The following is a 23,102-nucleotide window of genomic DNA, read 5'->3' as shown; positions in this document are numbered from 1 at the left end:
CTGGTGAAGCTCCGCTGGCTTCAGAGGAGTTCCATCAGCAATGAATTTAGCCCTACTGTGCTAAAACAATCTGATTTATCTGCCTTAGGTACAGGTACAGAGTCGCAAGCCATGAAGGATCAATCTTAAGAGCTATGGCATCCAAGTCAGTCCATTCATGGGAGTAATAAGCACACACATGTAAGCTGCATCTTTGCATAACTAGACCCTTTCTGCCAGGAGCTGGGCAATGAAGTCGGCTTATGAATAAGCCTGCAGGGTCTTTGGTACACACTGCATCTTCAAAGGAGCATGCGGGGTATGTGATCTCCTCTGAAAATGTATTCTCACACGCCTGTCAAACCATGCACCCAATGCAGCTTCATCAGTTAGGTTGAGGAGCAGAGCACAAGGGATGACAAACTCCAACCCAACAAGCACCGTGCACGTCAGGTGAGAAGGTAGGGTTGCATCCATGGAACAAAAGGAACGACCTTAGTGAATGCAGCATAGGGATGCAGAGTTTGTTTTTTTATCATGGATGGAATGATCCCTTCAGTGTAAAGCAGCTCATTCTTTCCTGGGCTACAAAGGCTCCTCCAGCTGACAGGGACAGAAAGATGAGCTACCACCTATAGAAACTGAGTACATAGGAGAGAAGGAGTTCTTGTAGTGGGCCATGACACTGCCAATCATAGTGATGGTGTTCAGGGTGCTAATCACCAGCCTAACCTATCGGCAGCAATGGCTGGTCCCATCCACTCATGAATGTAACGGTAGCATAGTCCTAGGGGAGGGCAGAGGATGGTGGTTGAGAAGGACTTGTTTATAATGGCAGTGATGGATGGTAATGGCAGAGACAGAAGAACAAGTACCTGGCGCACTGGCTTTACGGACGGAGACGTCTGGGCACATGTTGCTAGGTCCTTGGTCAGATGAGGACAGCTAGCAGCGGACGCTACGGTCCATTCAAGTGCCCGGGGTGCAGCTGCTGGGAAGAAAACCACAAAGCTCCGAAGTGATGTCTGTCCATTCTAGCCGCAGAGCAGAACCTGCACGCTTAAGACTTTGAATGGTTTTTCAAACTTCATCTTGTGGTTTCCGCTCTCTCTGGCTAAGCATTTTCACTTTATGCTAATCCAACCAGTTCTCTCTGAGGGAGCACTGCATTGGTGCTCCTGATGGAAAAACGTACACTAAGGTCATTCACTCCCAAGTGAATCATTACGGGAGTGCATTCTTCTCGGGGATCCAGCAGAAGAATTCACATGGGGGCCTAGTTAGTGACTGCTGCGGGTTAGTTTATGTCCATAAAGTACCCAAAACTCCTTGTGAGACAATTGGAAATTTTACTCTTATAGTTCTTATCTGCAATATCACTAACCTCTACTTCTTTTAAGAAATAATTATTTCTTACCCTGGCAACCAGTGTCTCTTATTTCTCCATCATTTGGACAGATCCTCCCCTCCCACCCCATCCCCCACCAGCATCCCAGTCACTAGGACATATTCAACTATATAAAATGTGTGAACCACATCTAGGCAAGCCATCGTTTCTACTGAGCACCTTTACTCTAAGCAGCAATTTCAGTAACGCTAGAATTAGTCTATCTATTTTGATGCACTGGCTCAACAGGGGACTTTGACCCAGATCCTCAAAGGTACGGAAGTTAGGAGCCTACATACCTTTGTGGTTCTGGCCTTTCTTCCTACGTCACTATAAAGGGAAATTCGCGAAGTCTGAATTCACCAGGACTGGGTTCAGTGCTTCTTTCCAAATTCCTCATAGCAAAGGGGGGGGGAGAGGGACAGAGAATAGGGTCACAGGAAGGAAAGTGTGTAAGGCTCAAGGGAGGTGTGAAAGGAATCTACTGCATGCCGCAGTATATTCCCCTCCCTCACAGCAGCATTGCTGGTTGAAAGCTGCACTACACTGTTTTTCCTGACTGGGGAGCCAGAGAATTTAAAAAGGTACCATAATTACTTGAAAAAATAATCTGTCTCTGAGATCTGTGGTAGCTCAGTGCTTGTCCCTAGCTGTGCATAAGTGTTGGACTGTGGCAGGGTAATCGCCTCCGTTTCTGCTCTCTCTAAAGGGAGTTTTGTCCCTCGGAGGCATTCCTGGTGGATTTTCCACTCTTCCAAAGGGGATGCCTTCCAGCACACACACCTGGACAGCAAACGCAGCTTTGAACAGCTCTGTTGTGTGCCTGCGACTTTCCAAGCCCTCTTTGTCAGAGTGACCTTCGCTGGCTGAGGACAGCTGGCCGCAGTGTCTCTCGCTTCCTCCCCTAGGGCCCAAGTGTGCTGTGTTTGCAATGCTCCGGGTCCATCAGGGCGAGTGGAAGTGGGAACCCAGCCCAAGTTTCTCACCTGATAGCACTGTGCACAGGGTCAGTGACAACATTTACAGGTGTCCCAGGGAGATCAGGATTGCAATTGTGGGGTCCTGGAGGCAGGTGATTAATTGTATCACCAGTGCACTGAACCCCACAGGCACCTGTTCAGATACTTGCATGGCCCTTGTCTCTGTAGTATCCCAGGCCCAGCTCCTCCAGGCATTTAGTGCTTCCCAAGTAATAGAAGTAACCACAGCAGTGTCCCCCCTCCTCACCGCTCCCCCTGCACTCTCTCCCCCTTTCGCCCGCTGGAGGAGTGAACCCCAAATAGGATTTTTTTCCCCTTCTTGACACCCAGCCTGAAACCTGTCCCCACACTCATCCAAAGCCCTAATGTCAGGAGGGTACTCCCTTACAGCCACTGGTTTTGGACCCCACAGTCCAGCACAGATGGCACAAGGTGAAGGGGCTCAGGAAGACAGATGGATTGAATGGCGGAGGTGAACAGCACTGATTCTGCCAGCTGGATCAAGGCAATATCGTGGGTGCTGGGGGAGTGAGCATAGTCAGGGTGATGGGTGATCCTTGCCACCAAGCGCTGCCCCTCTGGGGAGCTGGTCCCACCCCCTGCTTGTGTGCCCAGCTGCATGGAGAACGCCGAGGATTTGCTGACAAAAGAAAAGAGAGGGAGGGTTATGCTGGGCAGCAACCTGATGCATCATTGCTAGAGGACGGCTGGCTTCTAGGTTTGGCCACTGCTGACTTCTAGGTTTGGCCACTGCTGGCTTCTAGGTTTGGCCAGGTAGCACAACTTCCATGGGCCAAAGACAGCCAAGACAAGGTGGGATGGGCTAGCGGTGAAGACACTGGACTGAGACCCAGGAGATCTGGGTTGGATTCCTGGCGGCTCTGTCACAGACACTCTGTCTCATCCTGGGCAAGTAACTTAGGGCCAGATTTCCAAAGATATTTAGGTGCCTAGTGCCCGTCTGTTAATGGGAGTCAGGCACCTCGTCTGCTTAGGCATTTTTGAAACCCCACTAGGCACCTAGTTGCATCTTTAGACACTTCAACACCTTGGAAAATCTGGCCTTTAAGACTCTCTGGCCCAGATCCTCAAAGACTCCTAATTGCCACTGAAATTAAAGGGCCGTAGGAGCCTAAATATCTTTTTCAGGATCTGTCCTGCTACGCTTCAGTTCCTGTCTGTTAATGAAATTTTCTGTGTTCCAGCCTTTTGTCTGTTTCCACTGTAAACACCTCAAGGAAGTGACTGCTATCACTGTATGTACTATGCCCAGCGCAATGAGCCCTCATCTCCGCTCAAACCTTTAGGTCCCAAACAAACTGCAAGGATCTTTGTGTACAAAAAGCACATCCACGTAACTAGGGCCTGACCTAATCCAGCAGGTAATTCAGGGCAAAGACCTAAGACTGGCAGAAGTGACCAAGCTGATGACCATGTGTGGTCAGCTTTGTGCTCATCGGAACAGGATGCGGTCGTACACGCAGTGTCCCGGTTTTATTTCTGTCTGGGTAATTACCACCTTCCCTCCCTGTAATGCCTTTGCAGTATTGTTCAGACATTGCATTCTTTCCTTTGCTTTCTGGCCTGCGTGCGAATAAACAGGTGCCGCCTAACGTTATAAAACTGGCAGTGGTGTGCAACGTCCTTCCTGCATATGTACAGTATGTAAATGCTCCAAGATCCTTCAAGATAAATGGCACTACATCAAGGTACAATGTTACCTATCGTCAGCCTGGCCTAGAGCAACTGATGTGGCTTATTTGCACATGCATCACGTTAGCTCTCCCTGTCTCATCTCCACAGCTGGGTCCATGTATCGGTTTTCAGCCTGGGGGCATCCAGGTTCTCTCACTCTCTTGCCCTTCTGTTGCGCTAGAGGTATCCATAGAACTTCCTTCCCCTGATTAAAATGAGCATGGAAGAGACAGGCTGATGGATCTCACCAACACGCACCTGGTTGTGACACAACTTGCCCAGCCCTCTGAGATCAGGCTTCCTGCACATACTGGGTCTCCGTTCTTCCACACTGTGGCTTGCCATGGCCACCGTGCATCAGGGTCACCCACGTGCAGCATTAGCGCCGACGAGCAAGGGCCATAATCTAATAGGAATTAGGTGGAAACCAGTGTCAATGGTTCTATATATTACAGTAGCGCCTGTATTATATACATATACGAATTGAGATGAGGTCCCCATTGCGCCTGGTGCTGTACACACACAGAATAAGCCTTTGTCTACACACCCACGTGGCACTGGTTTATCAGGTTGTTGAACTGGTTTAGTTAAACTGGCTCACAGCCCCATGGGGACACATTTTGGTTTAACTTCAAGCAATTTTTTTTGACTGGATGAAGCCAAATCAGAATGAGCCACGCAAATTGAAATAAGAAAAGGAGGACTTGTGGCACCTTAGAGACTAACAAATTTATTTGAGCATGAGCTTTCGCCTTCTCTACATGCTAATTTAGATCCAATTAGAGCAACCCCCTGTGTTGACACTCCTATTTCAGTCTAAGAGTGGCTTATTTCAGTTCAGCTTAAATCTGTTCTTAAATCGATTTCGGGGCTGGTCTACACAACTGAGCCTTCGCTGGTATAGCTATGCTGGCAAGGCCGCCTAGTGGAAATGCAGTATTGGCCCACAAAAATAGTTCCACCAGCATAGCCACACCACCTCTCTGAACATTAGCTATGCTCCCAAAGCACGCTTCTCTTCGTCTTGTTGTGTCTACACAGGGGTTTTGGTGCCACAGTTATGCAGACTAAGGAGGGTGATTTTCCCGCACATTTGTAGCCAACGTAGCTATGTTGGCAAAACTGTGTAGTGTAGACCAAGGGTAAACTAAATCAGCATACGCCTGGCTTAAACCAAAATACAAGGGTCTATGTGGCCTTTTGCCTAATGTAATAAAAGTGGTTTCAAATCACACCTTAAATTAAAACACGTAGAACGCTGCAGGGAGACAAGGCTACAGACTGGTGCTAGTTTGTGGGCAGGCCAGGCCTGAGAGAACGTCCCTGCCCCAACGATCTTCCAGAGAAAGGGGGAAGAGAGAGGAAATGAACATAAACAAGAGACCGTCTGATTCTTCTGCGCTGGGCACGTCAGAAAGAAGTTTGGGGGTCATCTCATCAGAGGAAGCCAAAGCTTTCTCATGCGCTCTGTGGAGTTTATGGGCAATAGGGTGCTTTTGTTTATCAAGATGGTAAAAGTGGTTTTAGACTCTGGACTCCTTGGAATGTGCTAGGAACTGGCCTGGGGCCAGCCACACTGGCGGCTGGAAGAAATTGTGTTTGAGTGATGGCAGGGAGATTAATACGGAGGGTTTGCCATGGAGGAAAGGGGGTGGCTTCTGCAAAAGCCCTGGGGTTAGACGCAGCCACTGGGTGGGGTGCAAGTTTGGACTGTTGGGCATGGGTGAGTGGTTTTAGGGAGGGGGGGCGCTGTTTGGGAGAAAAGGATGAGCCAGTGGGTAAAGCACTAGTCTGGGACTTGGAAGAGTCTGGTACAAGTCCCTGCTTTATCACAAGCTCCTTGTGTGACCTTGAGCAAGTTAGTCAGTGTCTCTGGGCCTCGGTTCCCCTTCTGGACAATGGGATACCAGCCCTGCCCTGCCTTGCAGGGGGTTGTGAGGAGAAATCCATTAAAGACGATGATGATGGGCCATACGAGGACCTGAGATAGATACTTGTCACTGAGGGAGCAAGCGTCTCCTGGCTCCTTAGCTAGTTCTTATTTACCCTCCTAGGGATCCCTCACCTCACATTGCCAGGGCTTGCTGGTGTCTGCTCTCCTTAGCTTCATAGCCAGACAGGGGCTCTCTCTCCTGGGTATGGGTGGAGCAGCTGCTCTCTTCTCCAGAGGTCTGATCCTGTACCAACCCAATCAAAGGGCATTTTTACATTGACTTTAATGGGATCAGGATCAGGTCCTGGTGCATTCCTCAGCCAGAGGCACATTCCACAGCACCTAGGCATGGGCCAGGCCCTGCTTTTCCCATGGATACTTAGTGTGTTAAAGGTTCACAGTAACCCGAAAAAAACACTGCACTGGGGTTGAACCAAGGGCTTGGTCTCTGTTTCCTATTCCAATCACATGCTACATTCCAGGCCAGGCTAAATAACACAGGCCTTATGACGGCAGAGGGACAGGGCTACGGAAACACACGCTCACCTCTCACCAGCAAGCTGCCGACGTCCATGGGCATTTCGGCTTTGTCCCCTGCGCCCTGGTACCCTTGGGCCAATTCGTGCGCCACCGTGGCGTTGCTGAGCCTCGCTGCCATTTCAATGCCACTGCTGAACTGCAGCCTGAAGTGCACCGTGAAGGGACTCGGGCTGCAACAGAAGCAGAGGGGGTAGCGGCAGGGAAATGGCCTCTGCCCAGCCTAACCCACTCCCCTTTGGAAACAGATGCCCTAGTTACCCATAATCCACCCTGAATGCATCAGAGGCAGGAAGATCGCTAACAAGGCAGCCTGTGGTACTTGCCAGACCAGTCTGTGCAACGCCTGACAAGCTGCATCCCAAACGTCAGAGGAAATCGATCTGGAAAGTTCCAGATGTTGGTTGAGACGATCCAGATGTTCCCCAGACAGCGCCATGAAATGCTAACTGTGAAACATGCCGCCGGGGGCGCTGAGCGCTCACAATGCCAGCTGCACTCAGCACTTCTCCAAGCCAGGCCCGTCAGGGTGCCGGACAGAAAGCGAGGCCCTTCCTTGGATTAGAACGGCACCCACAGGATCTCTTAGAGCCGGATTGATTGAGCCAGTCCAATAAAGGGGGGAAGAGGGGACGTGGTGTGCGGCGAGGCTAGGGTGATTTTTATCCCTTTCATCACCTTCTCCTGTAATGTACTGTATGGCTCTGGCCTACTATTCCAATCCCTCTGGGAGATAAATGCCTCAAAATATACTCCTAGAGTATGAGTGGCGTAAGTAACTTAGGGGCTGTTACGTCCCATTGACTTTTACAGAGACTTTGGCTTCTTAGGGCCAGATTGCATTGTTGGGTGCCTAAATACCTTTGTCAAATAGGCACCTAGTAGAATTTTCAAAAGTGCCCAAGCACCTGGGCTTGAAATCAATGGGGGTTTGGCACCTAGTGCTTTTGAACACCTTGCTAGGTGCCTATCTCCATCTGTGGGTGCCTAAATACCTTTAAAAATCTGGCCCCTGGTGTTTTTGTCACTTTGAACATAGGAGTCTAAGTCTTGGTGAAATTCTCCGATGTCATTTAGGTGCCTCTGAAAGTTTTACCCGGTAGCAAAATCTAAGGCATCACTAATATGAGTTAATTCAAGTGGTCATTTTTTATTTATTAGTACTTTTATAATCATAGAATATCAGGGTTGGAAGGGACCTCAGGAGGTCATCTAGTCCAACCCCCTGCTCAAAGCAGGACCAAGCCCCAAATGGCCCCCTCAAGGATTAAACTCACAACCCTGGGTTTAGCAGGCCAATGCTCAAACCACTGAGCTATCCCTCCCCGAGAAAGAAAAACTACACTTAAGGCAACAAGACCAAGTGCCCAACATGGAGCTTGAACCCACAACCCTGAGATTAAGAGTCTCATGCTCTACCAGGTTTCAAGCTCTGAAACGTAATCAGTCCTAGGAAGTGTAATAGTTTTTATTTGGCTTGTCATTTCTTTGCAGTGTGCACTGAGGGTGCCGACAGTGACAGTGAATTTGGTAGGAGTGCTAAGTGTGTTGATGGTAGTGGGCAGACGCTCTGGGTCTGGCATTGTGCCGGGTGAGGCAGCTGCTCTAGGATTTCCTTGTGTTTTAGTTACGGCTGTGTTCTGAGGTAATAGACTTGCGATTTCTTAACTCGGTGTGAATGAGGTTCCTGGTGGGTGGAGATATTTTCCAGCGAAAGGTACAAACAAAAGCCCTGGACCCAGATTTCCCCCTGGGGGAAAGTTTAGCTCAGGCTCCAGCCTTCACAGCTGGATAATCAGCCAAATCAAAGCCCTGGCTCAAACTCTGGGAAAGTCCAGATGTGACCTTTGTGATGCAGTGTTACTACTTTTTAATCCATTTAAGCCGCATGGCTAAATCTCAGGTCTGTGCAATTAGAGAAGAGGAAGGGGAGCAGGAAAGGAGAGAGAGGAATACACATCACATTGTTCCCACCTCTGATTTTCCTTGTGTATCCTGTCTGTCAGTGTGCTACAGTGTAAGGGCTCCAGGGCAGAGGCTGGTTGACCCATGTGTATGCATTGTGAGTGCATATCACAAGAGAAAGGGAGCTTGTGCAGAACCAGAGCATGCCTGCAGACTTCAGCGACGATGACTTTTTGTGGAGACGAACGTCCGTACATTGTGTGTTCAGGAAAGGTGCCTGTGTCCACTAAGGATGTTGCACTGGTACCGATCAAATATACTTGATCGAAGAAGCTTGTTTGAGCTTTGGGTTTGTTTGGGTCATTTTCCTGCTCTTCTGCACCTCACAAAGTAGAAGCCCTGGGACTCTTACCAGGATCACAACTCCTACAGCATTTCGGAGCCAGGGGCTCTCAGAAGATTTGTGGCCACATTGATTAAGCTTCCCAAAATTGGGGAGTCTGCCCACCACCACTGTCAACACAGCTGCGGGACTGCGGTTGTGTGATGAGCCAGCATTGTGAAATACACCAGGCCGAGCCCTGGTAGCTCTTGTTCAGGGCACTCCTACCAAACACACCAGCGATCTGCAACAGAGAGGGAAAAGAACAAGTTACAGACTGGTCCTCCCTCTGGTGGGTGGATTTCCCCTGTGCTCAGAACAAGGGTGGGCTTTATCTTAAAAATAAAATGTATTTTGATGCTGCCTCAACAGCCCTGGAAACCAACGCCCTTGATTTATCCACAGCCTAGGCAGCAGCAAGGCTAGCTTCCCACGTGGTGTCCCCTGCTGGTATGCCGGGACTATGTGGTGGCATGTGGTAAGAGTTCGTTCACCATGGCCCATCAGTCTGTGACCTCTCCTCTAAGCCACCAGCGGGAATCCCAGTGAGAGCCAATAGTGAGGCTGGGTTTCATGATGTGGACATACAGATCCATTAGGAACTGGGTATGGGAGCACATCTGAAAGCCGATCCCTGCCAACTGGTCTTTCCAGCCAGCTCTCTGTATGACTCACACCTCCATGACTTTTCTCCTCCCTATCTCTCCTGGTTTGTACTCTGCTGAGCTTGATACCGCCTGCTCCCACCCAGCAATTGAGGTCTTTAACCCGAGTAGCTGCTGACCTCTGATGAACCGAGGCAGCAGAATTCCACTCTTGTTCATCCTGACTCCTGATCAGAATCTAAACACACTTTGTACTTTCTGCAAGAACTTTATTGACTTTGCAGTGAATGTCAACTGAGTTTAGAAACTGCGCAACAGTGGAAAGGCCTGTGGACTCCTTCATGTAGCTAACTGAGGTCAGCCCTACAAGCTCCCCCAATCCCTCCAACACAGTCAGCCTAGTGTTGATCTCAACTAGCTGCATGGAGTAAAACTCCCTGTGCCTTGCCTCTGGGACGTCACAACAAGATAGCTCTCTCAATGCAAAACCACCATCCCCAAGTGGCACAAAGATGAGCTAGAGTTGCAGCTTTCTACTCGAGAGAGTGGTGCTTCAAACAAACAAGAATGAATTCCCTGGGCACCATGAGAAACAAAGGAAGATGACAAATTCCCTGCCTTCTGTAGGCTGTGTCTGCACTTAAACTGCTACAGTGGCCCAGCTGCAGCGTGGACCCTCACTACAGCGACAGAAAGGGTCCTCCGATCGCTGTAGGTGATCCACCTCCCCAAGAGGCGACAGCTAGGTTGGCTGAAGAATTCTTCTGTCGGCCTAGCATTGTCTGTGCTTGTGCTTAGGTCAGCTTAACTACGTCACTCAGGCGTGTGGATTTTTCACATCCCTGAGCAACGAAGTTGGGTTGACCTAATATTTTAGTGTAGACCTGGCCTGAGTCACTGAGGAGACCTGTGTGTTTGTGTTACTAAAGAACAGGGCAAAGCTTTTGTCCATCATTGCTCTGCTCTGCCCAAATCCCCTGTTTCTGGGCATGCACAGGTAAAGCTGCAGGAACATACAAGAACCGTGTTATCCTCTGTGCTCAGCTGAGCAACCACTATGGATCCATGTGTTAGGACAGATGGGCCAGATTTTCAGCTGATGTAAATATCGGTGTAGCTCCACTGACTTCAGCGAAACTCCATCCGTTTACACCAGCCGCAGATCTGGCCTGGCAGTGTTGCCAACCCTACATGTTCAAACATTGTGATCAGGCCCTGAAAACCACGAGATTATCTTGAAAATAATGGGAATTAAAAATATTAAGTATTAGAGGTTCTTTTCATTTGCCTCCTGTCATTAGTGAGCGTAGGAGTCACGTTTTCAAGCTTTTTCTGCACGCACGGTAGCCAGTTCTATTTTTTTAGAACCAAAAAGGAATTCCCGACCTTAACAGCAGCGGAGCTGAGATTCTCAGGTAATAACTTGATTCCAACATCTGGGCCTTCATGAAAAACACCAAATAGTGGAAGAGTTGCAACACTGAGTCCTTCCATTTCTTTGCAGTAATACACTCCTTGTTTTATCATTACAAACCAGTCAGACCTCCCAAGCTGAGCAGGATTGAGCTAGATCAACACTTGGATGAGAGACCTTGGTGATTCGTACATCATCATTTCCCAAAGGGATGGATCTGCCAGGCTTACAGAGGTCAAGCAGCCACCTGTCCCAAGCAATGGATCCACTATACCAACCCACTTCCTTCACACGCCAGGTGGAAGTAAGGTCAGATCTGCTGTAAGCAGAGATACCACCAGGGATGTCAACAGAACAGCACCTGCTTCCACCAGTTCTAAATTCAATCCTACATATTTATCTTCCCCAGTGGCACAAGATACACCTGCACTGTCTACACAAGGCAACACGTATGCATCGTTGTGTTTTATATACCAGCCCCTCGTCGTCCTGTTCTAGGCAGAGCTAGCCATAAAGGCTGGCGCACTCACAGAAGTCACAATCCAAGTGGCAACAGTCACTCCGCTGGCCAACAAAACTCTCACACATGCACCCAGATACCATGGCGATAGGCACCTTGTACTCGTGTGTAATAATAATAAATGATGATGATTCATAACTGACTGGGCAGGCTCACGGCTGTTTTGAGGAAAGAGTTTATCACCGAGAGCTCCTTAGCTCTTGCTCTGTCACCAGTGAGGTTCAAAACAAGTCTAATAACGCCTTGTAATCTGGCCAGGAAAGAAATCAAGCTCCTCTTCATTCTGGCTGCATTCAGATATCTTAATAAGACACTGTGGACTTCTCACTGCATTCTGCAGACGAGAGCACTTCCCTGAGGAGAGCTTACCACACCTCACTGGTGGGAACTGGTCTCTAGGGCCCTCTTTCCTTTCTTTTAACTTTACCTTTTCATGGACTAGTCATGTCACAGGCACTCTTGGCCTCTCCTCCACGTGAAGGCCACTCTTCTTTTATAGATGTGTTATGGGAAGAAATAAGCAGGTGTCAGGCTTTAGGATGCTGTGTGGAGGTGCAGGGCTATTCTGCTGATTCACCTTGGCAGTCAAACCAGGTGGGCTCATTAGCTCCAGCTGTACTAAGGCCTGCCCTACACCTAAAACTTAGGTTGGCCTAGAGCACCAAGGCCTCCTTAGGCCTCCGTTGCTACTTGCTCAGCCACATGGGGTTTGAAGAGTGACGCAAGGTTCTTCTTCCTGTTCAGACAGTTTTACTGCAGGATAACTTTGTAAATGGCAGAAAAGAAAGCAGAAGACAGAGATTCCCAGGGCAGCAAGGGCTTGCTGGTTTTTCTCCTCTAGGGTACTTATGAAGCTAAGTCCTATATAAAGTAATCCTGCAACACCGATAAGAGACCTTAGAGAGGGATGCAGGGTAAATAGTAGGTGATTGTCTCAGCCTGTTTCCAGCAGAGCTCTTTGAAGCTGTGACTGATTAAGATTCCTGCTGCGATGGAAGTGAGGGGATTTGAAATGAAATGTCTTGATCAGGTTTTTCTTTACCTCCCCAACCCTCAGGGTGGGTCTTCATGGGAAAGGTCAGAGGAAGTAACTCAGGTTTGAAGATAAAGCCTATTACTTTGAATGAGAGCGCCCACACAGGGTTTAATGCGCTTTAACGTCACACCTTTAGTTAATTCATCTTAACCTTCCTGAGTGTCCCCATGTACACAAGCCCAAAGCAGGAATACATGATGTGTCTAGACACGTAGATTTCTTCCTTCAGGGTAGGATGCTTGAGTCCTCAGTGGGCTCTCTCTATTCATCATGGGCCTGGTCTACACTTCAAAATTACATTGACCTACCTACGTTGTGAAAAATGGCATGCCCTGAACACTGTAGTGAGGTCAAACTAGAATCCAGCATAGATGCAGCCAGGTCGACAGAAGACATCTGTCAACTTAGCTCCTGCCCCTTGGAGAGATGGATTAACCGCATCAGCGGAACCCTCCGCCGGGAAGCATCGATAGTGCAGACATTACCCTTTGGATCTCCCAGAATGCTCATCACAGTCATCTCTAAGAGCCAGTATTCAGGCTTTATACAGCGCTCGGCATGATCAAAGCCCTGTACAGACCTCAGCTAATAAATCCAAATTCATTACCGGCTTTGCTGGTTCCCAAGCAGGTCATGTTTCAGGAAAAGAGGCTTAGAGAACGAATAATTAATCAGGAGCAAAAAGATTAAACTCTTTTCCCTTTCCTGACTCTGGAACTTTGTCAGCCCGAAGGAGCTTTACCCCACTCCACATCCCAGCACCTCCGTCGGGGCTGCTTGTTTAGTTGTAACCCCCCTTGCCTCGTTGGGTCTGCTCTCCAGATAGCAACCTGACAGTCCCTTTCGGAGGGCAGCCCTCACCTAGTTGGCCATGGATTAGCTGGCAGTGGGGAGAGGGGTGTTTCTGTCCATGCTGCCCTTCGAGCCCCAAGGCAGGGCATACATCTCCCTAGACCCCAGCTACAAGCTGTGTCATTCTTTTCAGACCCATTTTCCAGCATCCCTGTTTATTACTGGCACTTGCAGGCATCACCTATGCTGGCTGCAGAACTGAGCTTATAGAGCGGGGTGGGCAAACTACGGCCCGCGAGACCCGGTGCTCTGTGCTATGCAGCGCAGCTGCCTGTCCTGGTGCAGCCACACTGCCAGCCACCGGTGCTCCAGGCAGTGCGGGCAGGGAGCGGGGGGTTGGATGGAGGGCAAGGGAGTTTGGGGGGTGGTCAGGGGCGTGGATAGAGGTCAGGGCAGTCAGAGGGCAGGGAACAGGGGGGTTGAATGGGGGAAGGGGTCCCGGGGGGCAGTCAGGAAGGAGAGGAGGGGTTGGATGGGGCAGCGGGGGGCGGTCAGGGGACAGGGAGCAGGGGGGTAGATAGGGCAGGGGTCTAGGGGGGCAGTCAGGAAGGAGAGGGGAATTGAATGGGGTGGTGGGGGGCAGTTAGGGGTGAGGGGTCCAGGGGAAGGGGTGATTGGATGGGGCAGGAGTCCCGGGGGAAGGGGGGGCAGTCAGGAAGGAGAGAGGGGATTGGATGGGGTGGCGGGGGGCAGTTAGGGGTGGGGGGTCCCGGGGCAGTCAGGGGACCGAGACTGGGGGAAGGATGGGGCAGGGGTCCCCAGGGGGCTGTCAGGGAATGGGGAGGGGCGGTTAGATGGGACAGGAGTCCCAGGGGGGCTGTCAGGGAGCGAGAAGCAGGGGGGGGTTGGATGGGGGTGGGGGCCGGGCCATGCCTGGCTGTTTGGGGAGGCACAGCCTCCCCTAACTGGCCCTCCATACAATTTTCAGAAACACGCCCAAGGCACTTTGCGACACGCCGGAGGGGAAGTTCTGTCTGGACCTCGCCTCATGCCCTAACACACAAGGTGTGAGAGACCTGGGCACCTGAGCCCACCTCCGGTCAGTGAAGAATCCAATATTCCCTGCCCCTTCTAGGGGATTGAGTCACCCCATCTAGAAACCCGTCTCTTGCCTTCGATCCTTGCCTGGTCAGACACTATGACCAGGTACATAACATAGGAGGGTTTTTGCTGATACTCCTCCCAGCAGCACTGTGAGAAGGATCAGTGTCCCTGGGAAACAAAGCTGAGACTTAGTATGGACTTTTCCTGCCTCTTATTAGCCTTTTATTTACTGACAAAGCCCTGGAAGATGGGTCAGATTTTTCAGACCGGCTGCCAGCAGGCTGACCAATATTTCCTTGTTCTCCCCTTTTTATCTGTATCCATTTGTTGTCTCTTACACTTAGATTGCCAGCTCTTTGGGCCAGGGACCGTCTTTTGGGCCTGTGTCTGGACAGCAGCATGGGGTCTTCATCCAGGATGGGGGCTCCGCGGCTCTCCCATAATACAAATAATAATAATTAATTCATAATAAATCAGAGCAGGCTAAAATTGTGCTAGCTTTGACCTCTGCTCTGAGCCATGTGATTGTTCAGAGATTATCTTGGATAAGTCATTCTGAAAAATTAGGAACAGCGAAATGACTGGTTCCTAGAACTACTGTTCTGCCTTCCCTCGGCAGATTTTTCTGCCATGGCACATGTCAGGCAGACCTTGTACCGTGACGCTGACTCCGGAATTTACCATAACTGGTGGGTTCTCCTTGACATTCATGGGTGCAACGCCCATTTGTTATGTTCCTCTTTTGTGTCAGTGGGAAGAGTGGGGTACTTCTCTCTGCATTCAAAGCTCATATGAATGAACAGAGAGAGAAATGCAGTGTTGCCAACTCTTGCAGTTTGAGCACAAGTCTCGCGATATTTGGTGTTTTTAAACTGACCCCCTCCCACCCCCCTGCTGCTGCTGGATTTAAGAGATTGCAGGGGAGTCTCATCTTTTATTTAAAAATCCCAGAGAAAACAGCAGGAGGTCAAAGCGCGCGAGGGAACTTTTACTGTGCAGCAACAGGGTCCACCCTGACGGTTAGTGCGTGGCACACCGGAGTGCTGTAGAGTTACATCTCAGCTTGCCACACTTTGTGCCCTAAGCATGTGTTTACCCCGTGGCTGCAAAGAGAAGATGGGAAGTGTGAAGCAAGTGGATCCTAGAAGACTCAGAATCCAGAAGGCAAATGAGAGACCCCAAAATTTACTATTTCCAAAAAAATCTCATGAGTTTTAAGTCAATCTCGTGATTTTCTGGGGCTTGGCTCTGGATTTTGGCAGTACTCCAACACCCCAACAGACGTGCATCCAGTTTCTGACCAGAGGGAAACCATGACGTGTACACACATTAAGGGTCCCCTTCTCTTCATGGGATGCACAGCTGGGGCTCCCACTGATTTAGGAGACTCTCGCTCGGACTGTGTTAAGGGTAGTTGGCATTTCTGAGCTGGAACGAGGAGTAGAACTCCTGTGATAAAGATTCAATGATTGTAAAAGGAGCTTTTCTACCCGGTGCGTGTGCAATTGTGCATGAGATTTGCATGTGCATCTGCCACTGTTGTGCATGCAAATCTTGCAACGCCGGGCATGGCCCTTGCCAGTTAGACACAACCTGCCATCTGCATGTGAAACTGCCTGACTGCACTAAGCTCCGTGCTGCATCCCAGCTCCAGACTCCTGATATGCATGTCCCTAACTTCCCCTCACCATTCCTCCAACATCCCTCCACGCATCCTACTCTCAACCATCCCCCTTCTCACAATAAATAAAAACCCCGGCAAAGAACACAAATGAACACTTACCAAGACTATATGCCACTATCATATCTAATGACTACAAAAACGTAGCCAGGGATATTAAATCTTAATACCACCTATGGTGTCTATAGCACTTTTGAGCCATAGATCTCAAAGGAGGTGGCTATCATTATCTTCATTTTACAGGTGGGGAAACAGATACAAGGAGGAAAGTGACTTGCCCAAGGTCACCCAGCAAAGCAGTGTCAGAGCTGGGAACTAAACCAAGTTCTCCTGAGTCCCAGTCCAGTGCCCTATGCACTAGGCAGCAAAAGAACATAAGAGCGGCCATACTGGGTCAGACCAAAGGTCCATCTAGCCCAGTATCCTGTCTTCCGACAGTGGCCAGTGCCAGGTGTCCCAGAAGGAATGAAGAGAACAGGCAATCGCCAACTGAGTAATTAACTTCTAACTATTAGAGACCAGGATGAGAGCTAATGTAGGGGGCAGATTCTCCCCGATCTGCTGCAGTGGGGGGAGGGGTTCTTACACCGTCATCTGAAACATCTGGTGCTAACACTGCCAGAGACAGGTCACTGGAAAGGATGGCCCTTGGTTCTGAGCCAGTCTGGCGACTCCTGTGCTCACCCCAAAGCTTTCTGAGCCTCCTCTCAAAGGATGTCCCCGAAGCACCCGGCTGAGCGTGCAGGGGAGAAGCCTCCTGTACTGCAGGAGCGAGAGGCGAGTCAGGCACCCCGAGTTCTGCTGGCAGCAAGAAAAACAAACCACCTCTGATGTATCATGGGGTCACAATGGCCAGCACAGCACGAGCGGACAGCCACAGGAGTTTGGACGTGGCACCGAAATGACATCTTGGGATTTATCTGCTATCAAATCACCCAGCGCGCCAGTCTCCTGGGCACCTATAGACTCCATGAGAGGAGGGTTTCTCGTCCCATCCCAGATCGAACTCGTGAATGTTCCTTGTAAAAGCACTCCCCTCCCTCAGTCTTTGCCTAGACAGAGGCACAACCCTGGTGATCACCTGAACCTGGGGCATCACATGCTGCCCGCAGTGCCCAGGAGAGCGAGCATGGACTTTGGTGCTGAACGGGGAGGGTTAAAACCTCCCCCCAGGCGAGAGATAATCCCATTTCACACACAGAAAAGGGAGGGTGATTTGCTGACCTCGTGGAATAGTGGGAACGCCATACAAACACACAGAGAGTCTGTCGGGGGGGAAGGGGGGGAGAGTCAGAGAGGATATTAAGTCATTGCCTAACGGTTTGCAGCTCATAATCCAAACTAGGGTCTGGAGGAACAATGCTGCCGTTGCTTGGCCTCTTCCTGCCTGGGGGAGTTGACGAGGGTAGAGCAGAGGGAAGCAGGACTCCAGAGTTCTCACCTTGCCTCTGTCTAAGCCTCACTTGATGAACCCTCTGTCACAGGTTTCAGAGTAAATAGCCGTGTTAGTCTGTAACTATTAACTTATTACAATTAACTTAGGCTTGAATAGAGACTGGGAGTGGCTAAGTCATTATGCAAGATAACCTATTTCCCCTTGTTTTTTCCTACCCCCCCCCCCGCCCCCAGACGTTCTTGTTAAACCCTGGATTTGTGCTGGAAATGGCCCACCTTGATTATCATAGGTTTCAGAGTAACAGCCGTGTTAGTCTGTATTCGCAAAAAGAAAAGGAGGACTTGTGGCACCTTAGAGACCAACCAATTTATTTGAGCATAAGCTTTCGTGAGCTACAGCTCACTTCATCCGATGAAGTGAGCTGTAGCTCACGAAAGCTTATGCTCAAATAAATTGGTTAGTCTCTAAGGTGCCACAAGTACTCCTTTTCTTCTTGATTATCATACACATTGTAAGGAGAGTAATCACTTTAGATAAGCTATTACCAGCAGGAGAGTGGGGTGGGGGGAGAGAAAACCTTTTGTAGTGGTAAACACCCATTTTTTCATGCTTTGTGTGTATAAAAAGATCTTCTGTACTTTCCACAGTATGCATCCGATGAAGTGAGCTGTAGCTCACAAAAGCTTATGCTCAAATAAATTGGTTAGTCTCTAAGGTGCCACAAGTCCTCCTTTTCTTTTTGCGAATACAGACTAACACGGCTGTTACTCCGAAACCAGTTAACTAGTGAAGTGCTTTGAGATCACCAGGTCTTTCCCAGCTCCCCCAACGCTTGCTGGATCGCGCCGGACCTGCACCCCATTCCCTCCTCAAGACAGTGTTCCTTCTGCCAGCAACTTGGATCAAAGTTTGCTCTCCCCACCGACACACACATATGCACTGGAATGACCGGCTGTGCTGAGCCAACCACAGCGGTCACGGGCACAAAGGGGAGAAGGGAGCCCGTCCAAGAGCAGAAGTGCTCAGTCATGCACATGCAACCTGGGCAGGCCTCCTAGCCCTTGGGAACGAACGCAGCTGAACTGAGCTTTGCAGCCAGGGAGGGAAGGAGAGATGGGGCCTGGGAAATATCATTCCTGCCTAGAAGTCAGGGGAGAGTTTGGGCAATAAGCTTGGATTCCACTGCTGGGTTCACAGGGATCTGCCTGGCCCATTGCGTGGGCACATGGTTGGGGGATCAGCACTACCCTGGGTGCTGCAATGGCATATGCAAGCCCCAGAGTGAACATGTGACCCCAGCCCCTGCCCAAATTGCCAGCTGGGGCAGGTCAGTCCTGCTGGAAAGTGAAGTGACTGACACCAGCTGCTCCAAAGCCTCTCTCAGGCTAGAGCTGTGAAGCTGTGGGGCAGCGGGTAGTTGAGACACGTGGCGTACAAAGGCAGACTAATGCCAGCATCCCTGCTATGCACTGAAGGAGGAAGGCAGAGTAGGAGGGACTGTGGGGAACTGGGTTCTGCCGCTGAGCGCAGACGTCAGCCCGGCATGTGCCCAGTGGGAGGCCCCACGTTGGTGCTGGAGGGAGCCAAGCTGAACCGAGATACCACCTCCTCACTCAACCCTGGAAATAGCTCTGTGGGCTGGCACTGGAGAAGGGTGGGGGGTTCTGGACGTGCCTTGTCCTTGCTGATGTCAGGGCCCACGCGTATATGCCTGTGGCAAAGGCTGAGATGAATATCTGTGTTCAGAGGCCTTCACTCCCCAAGGTTCCTGCTGGCAGCCAGATTTATCCCCCCGGTGGTTCTGGTGCCCTTCACCCCAACCCTCGCCCGCTGGCAGGGAGTCAGCAGCACAGAGCAGCCCTTGCTCTGAGTGATTCCCTCCTCCCCAAGCTACACCTCATGGTCTGGAAACAAGATGGTTATTCAGCCAATTGACCCAGGTCTGTCCCTTCCCTCTGTCTCATGGGCCGTGTTTCTGCAGGGATCTCTCTTCTCCCCAGTGCATTATGGGTGGCCTCCAAGGGTCTTTGTCCCCCCCACCCCCAATACATTATAGGAAGTGTTTTCCCCAATGCATTATGGGAAACATTCCCCCAGCCTCAGGGGTCTCTGGTTCCTACCACATTATGGGAAACGTTTCCCTAAGCCTTGGGGATGAGTCTGGTTCCCCCAGTGCATTGTGGGAAATATTTCCCCAGCCTCAGGGGCTCTCTGTTCCCCCCAGTTCACTAACTTAGCTCAACTGATTTAAACAGAGTTAGGTCTGATTCACACTGCTCCCCCGCCATGCTTCATTACACAATGTAGCTCTTGCATTAAAGTTACTCTAAACTATTGAAAAGCTTTTACTATCTACTCCAAGGGAAGAGACTTTACTGATTGTCATGTATCACTTATCACTGAAGATTATTCTTAGAGACAATCCGGTTTGCTCTTCTGCACAGCCGTCTCTTCTTTTAAATATCTAGGCATGGAGCTTAATCAGTTTATACTACCTGAGGATCTGGCGTCTAATTAATGAAATGTCCTTATTTTTATTATTTAAGCACTGACAAGGTGCTCAGCACCAGCTTAGGATCTGTCTTCACTGCAGAGTTAATGTGGGTTCTTACTCGTGTGTTGTCCCTCACCCCCTCCCATCCACACATGAACCCTTCTCTCTTGAGTTCAGTGGGGCTTTTCAACACAGGTTGGCTGACCCATCCTGGGGTACAGGCTAAAACCCGAGTGAGGCTTTCACTTGGGCTAGTAACCTGTCCACTAGGCAGTGAGGACGCAGGCTAAACCACTTGAGTGCTGACAGTCCGCACTGCCTTCCCACAATTTTCCCAGTGTGCCCAGAAGGACAGACAGAATCTCCCACAATTCACTGTGACTGGGCTAACTGCCGTGCAGACATACCGATAGACGGTCTTTGCTCTGAGGAGCTTACATACTCAAGGTGAGTAAAGCCCTTAGGTTAATACCGTACTCTGCTTAGAAGCCAAATCTCCCAGGAGGTCCATTCAGTGGAACTACGCCATCGTACTCCAGCTGAGGCCTCTGTCCCACTGGTGTCAGTGGGCTCCCATTCAACTGGTGTAAGGGCATCAGCATCTAGCCCAAAGTGGTGAGACTGGGAGCCCGAGAGGAGGGTTTGGCATATTTTTGTCTGACTGACCTCGCTCTCCTCTCTCTCCGTAGGAGAGGTTGGGTGGAGAAGGCTTTTGCCCTGGGTGTGGTGGGTCTGTGGGTGTTGCAGCAGGAAGCAAATAGGCCACAGAAGTGGCATTGCTGGAAGAAAAAGGGAGCACGGTGAGCAAGGGGCCAGATAAAAGAGGAGATCTGAGGGGCAGACTAGGACGGAGGCATGCAGCGCCATCGGGGCAAGGATATGGGGCTGGAGGAGCGCCACTGAAATCAGTGGGGCTATGGACCAGTTTAAATGTGATACGATGGTGAAGGGAATGGAGAGCAAGGATACACTAAGGGTATGTCTACACTACGGAATAAGGTCGAATTTATAGAAGTCGGTTTTTTAGAAATCGGTTTTATATATTCGAGTGTGTGTGTCCCCACAGAAAATGCTCTAAGTGCATTAAGTGCATTAACTCGGCGGAGCGCTTCCACAGTACCGAGGCTAGAGTCGACTTCCGGAGCGTTGCACTGTGGGTAGCTATCCCACAGTTCCCGCAGTCTCCGCTGCCCATTGGAATTCTGGGTTGAGATCCCAATGCCTGATGGGGCTAAAACATTGTCGCGGGTGGTTCTGGGTACATATCGTCAGGCCCCCGTTCCCTCCCTCCCTCCGTGAAAGCAAGGGCAGACAATCGTTTCGCGCCTTTTTTCCTGAGTTACCTGTGCAGACGCCATACCGCGGCAAGCATGGAGCCTGCTCAGGTAACCGTCACCCTATGTCTCCTGGGTGCTGGCAGACGCGGTGCGGCTTTGCTGCACAGTAGCAGCAACCCCTTGCCTTGTGGCAGCAGACGGTACAGTACGACTGGTAGCCATCATCGTCATGTCCGAGGTGCTTCTGGCCACGTCGGCTGGGAGCGCCTGGGCAGACATGGGCGCAGGGACTAAATTTGGAGTGACTTGACCAGGACATTCTCTTTAGTCCTGCAGTCAGTCCTATTGAACCGTCTTATGGTGAGCGGGCAGGCGATACGGACTGCTAGCAGTCGTACTGTACCATCTTCTGCCGAGCAGCCATGAGATGTGGATGGCATGCAGTCCTTCTGCACCGTCTGCTGCCAGCCAAAGATGTAAAAGATAGATGGAGTGGATCAAAACAAGAAATAGACCAGATTTGTTTTGTACTCATTTGCTTCCCCCCCTCCCCTGTCTAGGGGACTCATTCTTCTAGGTCACACTGCAGTCACTCACAGAGAAGGTGCAGCGAGGTAAATCTAGCCATGTATCAATCAGAGGCCAGGCTAACCTTCTTGTTCCAATAAGAACGATAACTTAGGTGCACCATTTCTTATTGGAACCCTCCGTGAAGTCCTGCCTGAAATACTCCTTGATGTAAAGACACCCCCTCTGTTGATTTTAGCTCCCTGAAGCCAACCCTGTAAGCCGTGTCCTCAGTCGCCCCTCCCGGCGTCAGAGCAACGGCAAACAATCAGGCATCTGAGAGTGCTGTCCAGAGCAGTCACAATGGAGCACTCTGATGGGGCTAAAACATTGTCGCGGGTGGTTCTGGGTACGTATCGTCAGGCCCCCGTTCCCTCCCTCCCTCCGTGAAAGCAAGGGCAGACAATCATTTCGCGCCTTTTTTCCTGAGTTACCTGTGCAGACGCCATACCACGGCAAGCATGGAGCCCGCTCAGGTAACCGTCACCCTATGTCTCCTGGGTGCTGGCAGACGCAGTACGGCTTTGCTACACAGTAGCAGCAACCCATTGCCTTCTGGCAGCAGACGGTGCAATACGACTGGTAGTCGTCCTCGTCGTGTCCGAGGTGCTCCTGACCACGTCGGCTGGGAGCGCCTGGGCAGACATGGGCGCAGGGACTAAATTTGGAGTGACTTGACCAGGTCATTCTCTTTAGTCCTGCAGTCAGTCCTATTGAACCGTCTTATGGTGAGCGGGCAGGCGATACGGACTGCTAGCAGTCGTACTGTACCATCTTCTGCCAGGCAGGCAAGAGATGAGGATTGCTAGCAGTCGTACTGTACCATCTTCTGCCAGGCAGGCAAGAGATGAGGATTGCTAGTAGTCGTATTGTACCATCTTCTGCCAGGCAGGCAAGAGATGAGGATGGCTAGCAGTCGTACTGTACCATCTTCTGCCGAGCAGCCATGAGATGTGGATGGCATGCAGTCCTTCTGCACCGTCTGCTGCCAGCCAAAGATGTAAAAGATAGATGGAGTGGGTCAGAACAAGAAATAGACCAGATTTTTTTTGTACTCATTTGCCTCCTCCCCTGTCTAGGGGACTCATTCCTCTAGGTCACACTGCAGTCACTCACAGAGAAGGTGCAGCGAGGTAAATCTAGCCATGTATCAATCAGAGGCCAGGCTAACCTCCTTGTTCCAATAAGAACGATAACTTAGGTGCACCATTTCTTATTGGAACCCTCCGTGAAGTGCTGCCTGAAATACTCCTTGATGTACAGGCACCCCCTTTGTTGATTTTAGCTCCCTGAAACCAACCCTGTAAGCCGTGTCGTCAGTCGCCCCTCCCTCCATCAGAGCAACGGCAGACAATCGTTCCGCACCTTTTTTCTGTGCGGACGCCATACCAAGGCAAGCATGGAGGCCGCTCAGCTCA

The sequence above is a fragment of the Lepidochelys olivacea genome (assembly GCF_965140295.1).
Source record: "Lepidochelys olivacea isolate rLepOli2 genome assembly, chromosome: 17".
NCBI classification, from domain to species: Eukaryota; Metazoa; Chordata; order Testudines; family Cheloniidae; genus Lepidochelys; species Lepidochelys olivacea.
This window is presented reverse-complemented; position numbering follows the sequence as displayed.